The 6401-nt window shown below is 40.2% G+C and overlaps 1 pseudogene; it reads right to left on the bottom strand.

Annotated features, from left to right (window-relative positions):
• Window positions 1-268: 268 nt before the first annotated feature.
• LOC101036537 (periphilin-1 pseudogene) lies at window positions 269-1279 on the bottom strand (annotated as a pseudogene).
• Window positions 1280-6401: the final 5122 nt, after the last annotated feature.

Raw genomic sequence — 6401 nt, forward strand, 5'->3', positions numbered from 1 at the left:
TCTTTCTTTATTTTATTCTCCGTCCTGTGGAGTATTCCTTTAAAATTGATTTTTTTTTATTCTCTAAGATACCAAAGTATTCCGTTTATTAGGATAGTATACTTTAACATATTACAAAGCCTAAGAAAAAGCAAGCAAGTCAATAAAGTCACAACTTAGAATTCTAATATTTTCACATGGTATCATGTGTTGTCCAGGCACAGTGGCTCACGCCTATAATCTCAGCACTTTGGGAGGCTGAGGCAGGTGGATCACTTAAAGCCAGGAGTTAGAGACCAGCCTGGCCAATATGGTGAAACCCCATCTCTATTTCACGTAATTTCTGCCTCAATGCATACTGTATAGACTTCTCTAATGAAGGATCTTTTTCAATCAGCATTTTCACCACCATCCCGAAAGTTTCAGTCTTGTTGGTAAACCTGTTCAATCTCTTTAGTTTTTGATGCTATTGTTTTAGAGAGACTGGTTAGCTGACTATCTTCAAATAATTCTATGCCATCTGCTGTGTTTGATTCAGGTTCCTCTGACTGGTCAGTAAATAATGGTGCTGTGGATCCTGCCTCATACTCAGAAATTTCAGGCAAGGTACTTTCATCTGATTTCTTTAGCTTTTCAGCAGCCCACTTGTTTGCAGTCTCAGCAAGTTCCTTTTCAGTCAGCCTGCTGGATTTGTCTAACACCTTTGATGAAGAAGCTGCTGAAGCACTTGAGGGTGAAGTGTCTCTTGATGTTTTCATAGACTGGAAAGGCCTCTCTTTGTTTCTGTGTTGAGACTGATGAAAAGTGTGGTTTGCTCCTTTCTGGAGAGTAGCTTCTGCTACTGACACTGGAGCCAGATCTGCTGTGCAGAGAATCCTGTCGGCCACCAGGTGATTCTCTGAAAAAAGCATTGTCCCTTTTATGAGGAGAACACTCTCTCACATAATGGGAAGAGTAGAAACTTTTTCTTCTAAAGCCATCTCTCTTGTCCCTGTATTCAGGTTGCCTGCTTGCAGAATGATCGTCTCTTGTCCATCTATAACCATTCATCTTCTCTGTGAGGTGGACCACTTCTTCAATCATGGGAAAAACTGCGGCCCTTGTCATGGTCTTGGTAATCAACATGGCTGTAATATCTATTGTAGCTTCCTTCACCCAATCTGTCTATCAGTCGTGGTTTCTTTGGCACGATATTAACTAGTCTATTGTAGCCATCACTGGGATGACTTCGAGGAGATGCTCGTTCTCTGAAGTTTTTCATATTCATATCGTCCCTCAGACCACATTTCATCTCTTCTGTAAGCCACGGAATTCCTCACACCAGGATGCCCAGGAAAGGGAAAGCTGTTCACCAGAGGCATGTGACATGAGGCATTGTGCATCAAACGCACACAAGGAAGGTGAAGCTGTCCTCCACGGTGCCCTATGGAACCTGGTGCCCAAGAAGGGGCCAGTGCTTGACTCTGGGGAGGTCATGTGCACCGAAAAAATGGGATGCCAGGAAGGGGAGCATGCTGCAGGAACCCCAGAATGGAGTGGCTAAAATTGATTTTTAATTCATTTTAATTATTTAAACTGAGATAGGGTTTTGCCCTGTCACCTAGACTGAAGTGCAGTGGCAGAGTCATGACACACTACATCCTCAACCTCCTAGGCTCAGGAAATCCTCCTGCCTCAGCCTATTGAGTAGACGGGACCACAGGTGCACACCGCCACACCCAACTAATTTGTATTCTTTTGTAGAGATGGGGTTTTGCCATATTGTCCTAGCTGATCTTAAACTCCTGGGCTCAATTAATCTGCCTACTTCAGCCTTCCAAAGTGCTGGTTACAGGTGTTAGCCACCATACCCAGCCTAATATTCTTTATTAATAATGACACACTGATGGTTGAAGTGTAAGATATGTAAGTTAGAGGATAAATCTTTAAGAACATCTCTAATCCTCACAATAGTTCTGTAAGGAAAATTCTTTCATGTTAAAAATGAAAAAAACTGAAACAGAAGGAGAAAATAACTTACCATATAATTTAGCAAATGGTAGACAGACGAGAATCCATATGTCCTTTTTCACTATCATATGCTGCCTTTATTTGTACACTATATGTGTTTATAAATGTGTGTGTATGAGAGGGAAAAAGTATATGCATGCAAGCTTATCAGTCTTTCTATGTGTGTATATATATATATATATATATATATATATATATATATATATACATTTTTTTTAAACCAAGGCTAAATGCAAACTTTTTGCTGCCGTTCTCAGAAACTAGTGTTGCCAGGTTCTTCACTCCACACTGGCCTCCCTCGAATGACTTGAAATTTTGTAAGTTGCAATTTACGCAATTGATACGTTCTTCTCTCTTATCATTTTTATAGACATAACACAATTTATACCATTTTATTTTTCAAAGAAAGGATATCCAGGGCTGACAGTTGCTTTAATTCTTGCTGGCTGGTCTTTGAAGGCATAACATTATTTTCTTTAGCATTATTTTTTCCTTCCTATAAGGAGCAAAACCATGCTCATATTGTGTCCATTGAAGCAGTTTCTTATTTTTGAAATTTTTATGCCTTATGGGATGAAAAAAAAAGAGGAGAGGAAAGACCCAGTAGTGATTTAAAACCATGATTCTAGATTGAAGCATCTTGCTACTTAGAGGAACAGCATATTTCATAGGGTATTTGCAGAAATGCTTCATGGCACAAACTCCTATTTCATCTCCTTGAAGGCCAATGGAGTAACAGAATTTCTGTTTCAGTGCCTATCTGATCAATAATCTCATGACTTTTTCTAGTTGCCATCCGTCTTGTGGTACACTTTTACTGTGTTGATGTATCATGACTAATATCTACAAATATAATATATATATATATATATATACATACATATATATATATATTTGTCTCCTGCAATTGTAAATTATTTTAAAAAACATTTCTACAGGTGCTTACATCTATTTATATAAAACATATTTTCCTTTATTTCACTGGAGATATATATATATATATATATATATATATATATATATATATATATGTCAATTTCACTGGAAAAATACATTTGGTTTTTAGTGTAATTCCCCTTGGGTGTGGCCTTTGAGTAAACATAGATTAATAGAGCACCATCTATATGGCAGACAATATTCTAGGTACTGTTTCAAAAATGAGTAGGACATGGACCCTGCCTTTCCAGAGCTCACAGTCTTCAAAACCCTATAGAAACAACATGTAATATTGTGTTGTATTACCAATATACCTCAGTTTGAATCTTCTTTTTACCATTTGTTGGATGTTAGACATTGTATTTCTCAATGATATCATCTGAAAATTGAGGTAATAATAAATATTATCTTAAGGTTTATGTGAGGCTTAAGTGAGTTAATAAATATAAGGCATTTACAATGACACCAGGCACATAGCACATACATCCCAATAAATTCTAGATATTATAATTATTATTGACATTAGTACTATTATTGTTATGTGAGAAGTAAGCAGCTAAAGATTATAATATTATATAATGAGTATAAAATAGAAATGTGTTCAAGAGGATAAAATACAAAACTTCTTTGTAAGTTGTCCTAGGAGAGATGAAACAAATACGTTGTTGAAGACAGTATTTTCACTAGGCTTATGAGAAAAGTTATAACATTCTTGGCAGCAGAAATAGCATTTTAAGAGTTAGGAAGGCTTAAGAGAGCATGTTCCACTAAGCAAACTAAAACTGAGGCCGTATGTATAATTGGAGAGTGAAGTGTAGGGCAAAGGGTAAGGTCACAAAAAGGTCTGGGTGATATACTAATAATTTGAGACTTTATCATGTTGACACTGGAAGCTCTGAAAGGTATTTTTTTTTAAATGGAACTGATATAATCAGATTTATATTATAGACAGATGATCCTATCTCCATTATGGAGGATGGATCAGAACACTAGCTGGAGGAAGGTAAGACTTAAGAATAGAAGGCTTTTATGATTGGTGATATGAGAGCTGATCAGGTTGTCAACTAAGACATGATCAATAGAAATGGAAAAGTTGGGATGCACTTAAGACATATTTAAGAAGCTGAACTGACAGTACTGGAGGATCATTTGGATAAAGGGAAAATAGAGGAAGAGGAACATCTAAAATGATGTTCAAGTTGACCTTTTGAACAGTTGGGTGGATGACAGCACTATTAACAGGAATAAAGCACAGATTTGAAGGGCAGGCCAGAGGCAGGAGGGTGTTTGGCTGGGAATGAAATTCTGGTAAATCATCGCTTCATGGGCTGGTGAAAAAAGAAGGAACAGAGAAGAAGACATGTAAGAAATGTGCAAGTAAGATAAGAACCAAGTGTTACAGATTCTAAGAAAGAAATAATGTTAAAAAATATTTATTAGAGAGACAGAGCAAGGTGGCACAGTAGAAGCCTGTATCAATTGCCCCCTGCAACAGGAACATCAAATTGAATCTACACACAAAAAAAGCACTTTCAAAACAACCAAAAATCAGGTGGGTAACCATAGTACCCGAATTTAACATCACATTAAAGACAGAGGCAATGAAGAGTGCAGGAAAGACAGTCTTGAATCACCTACAACACCCCTCCCCCATTCTCCAGCAGTGGCCCTGCAGTGCAGAGAAAGAATCTGTGCTTTTAGGGGAGGGAGAGCACTGATTGTGAGACTTAGCATTGGAACTTAGTGCTGCCCTATCACAGAGAAAGCAACATGGAGCAAAACTCAGATGTTAACCATGAAGGGACCACTTAGACCAGCTCTAGCCAGAGGTGAATTTTCTATCCCAGCAGTTAGAACCTGAGTTCCAGCAAGCCTTGCCATTGTGAGCTACAGTACTCTAGGGTTCTAAATAAACTTGAAGGGCAGTCTAGGCCACAAAACTGCAATTTCCAGGTAAGCCCTGGTGCGGTGTTGGCCTCAGAAGTGGTGGACATGGAGTGCATGACACCCAGTGAGACACCAGCTGGGATAGCCAAAGGAGTGCTTACAGCATCATCACCCCCTCCCCCAAACCCAGGCAGTGAACTCAGGGAGATACTCCCTCTTTCTGTTTGAAGAGACGAGAGGGGATAGGAAAGAGGACTTTGTCTTGCAACTTGGTCCCAGGTCAGCCACAGTAGAACGGGGCACCAGAAGAATCCTGAAGCCCCCATTCTAGGCTCTAGCTCCTGGACATCTCTAAACACACACCGGGCGAGAATGGAACCCACTGGCTGGAAGAGAGGAATCTAAAAATCTAGTCCTGGCAGCATTCATCACCTGCTGTTAACGAACCCTCAGATACTGAATAATCAGCAGTGACAGCCAGGCAGTACTCACTGTGGGCCTTAAGTAACATTCAGAGCCATGCTGGTTTCAGGTGTGACTCAGCACATTTCTGCCTACAGTAGCTAAGGGAAGAGAATTTTTCTACTTGAGGAAAAATGAGGGAAGAGAAAAAGGAGTTTGTCTTGCAGCTTTGGTACTGGCTCAGCCACAGTGGAGTAGAACACAAAATGAGCTCCTGGGGTCCCTGATTCCAAGACTTGGCTTCTAGATGGCATTTCTGGACCTGCCCTGGGCCAGTGGGGAGCCCATTTTGCTGGAGGAGGAGACCAAGGCCTGGTAGTATTCACCACAAGCGGACAGAAATCTAGGGCCTGAGTGAACATTGGTGGTAGCCAGGCAATACTTGTTATGAACCTGGGGTGATGATGAGTATAAGAAGAGACTTCCCTGCTTGAGGAAAGAGAATGGAAGAATGAGAAGGACATCATGATACTGCTTGAGTATCAATTCAGCTGCAGTATAATAAGGCACCAAACAGATTCCTAATGTTTCCAATGCCAGGCCCTGGCTCCTGGATGGCATCTCTGGACCTGCAAAGGGATAGGGGGAACTCACCACCCTGAAGGGAAAGAAACCAGCCTGTGTAGATTTGTCACCTGCTGAATGTAGAGCCCTTGAGCCTTGAGTTAACATAAGCAGTAACCAAGCAATGGCCACTGCAGGCCTTTTGCTTGTGCCACCACTCTCCCAACTCCAGGCAGATCAGAACAGAGACTTTGTTTAGGGGAAAGTAAGTAAAGAAAACAACAGTCTCTGCCTGGTAATCTAGAGAATTCCCTTAGATCTTACCCAAGACCCCCAAGGCAGTACCTCTGTGAGTCTATAACAGCTAAAATATTACTGGAATTGTGGTGTGCTCTAATGCAGATATAGCTGCAGTGACAAGAGGCAGATTATAACAGCCAAGTCCCTTTGAATGCCTGTAAAGCCTTCCCAAAAAGGATGGGTACAAACAAGCCCAGACTGCAATGACTATAATAAGCAGCTAACTCTTCAATGACCAGATGCTGACAAACATCCAGAATCATAAAGACAATCCAGGAAAGCATAACCTCACCAAAAAACTAAATAATGTACCAGTTACCAAT

Source organism: Saimiri boliviensis, chromosome 2, assembly GCF_048565385.1.
Source record: "Saimiri boliviensis isolate mSaiBol1 chromosome 2, mSaiBol1.pri, whole genome shotgun sequence".
Taxonomy (NCBI): Eukaryota; Metazoa; Chordata; class Mammalia; order Primates; family Cebidae; genus Saimiri; species Saimiri boliviensis.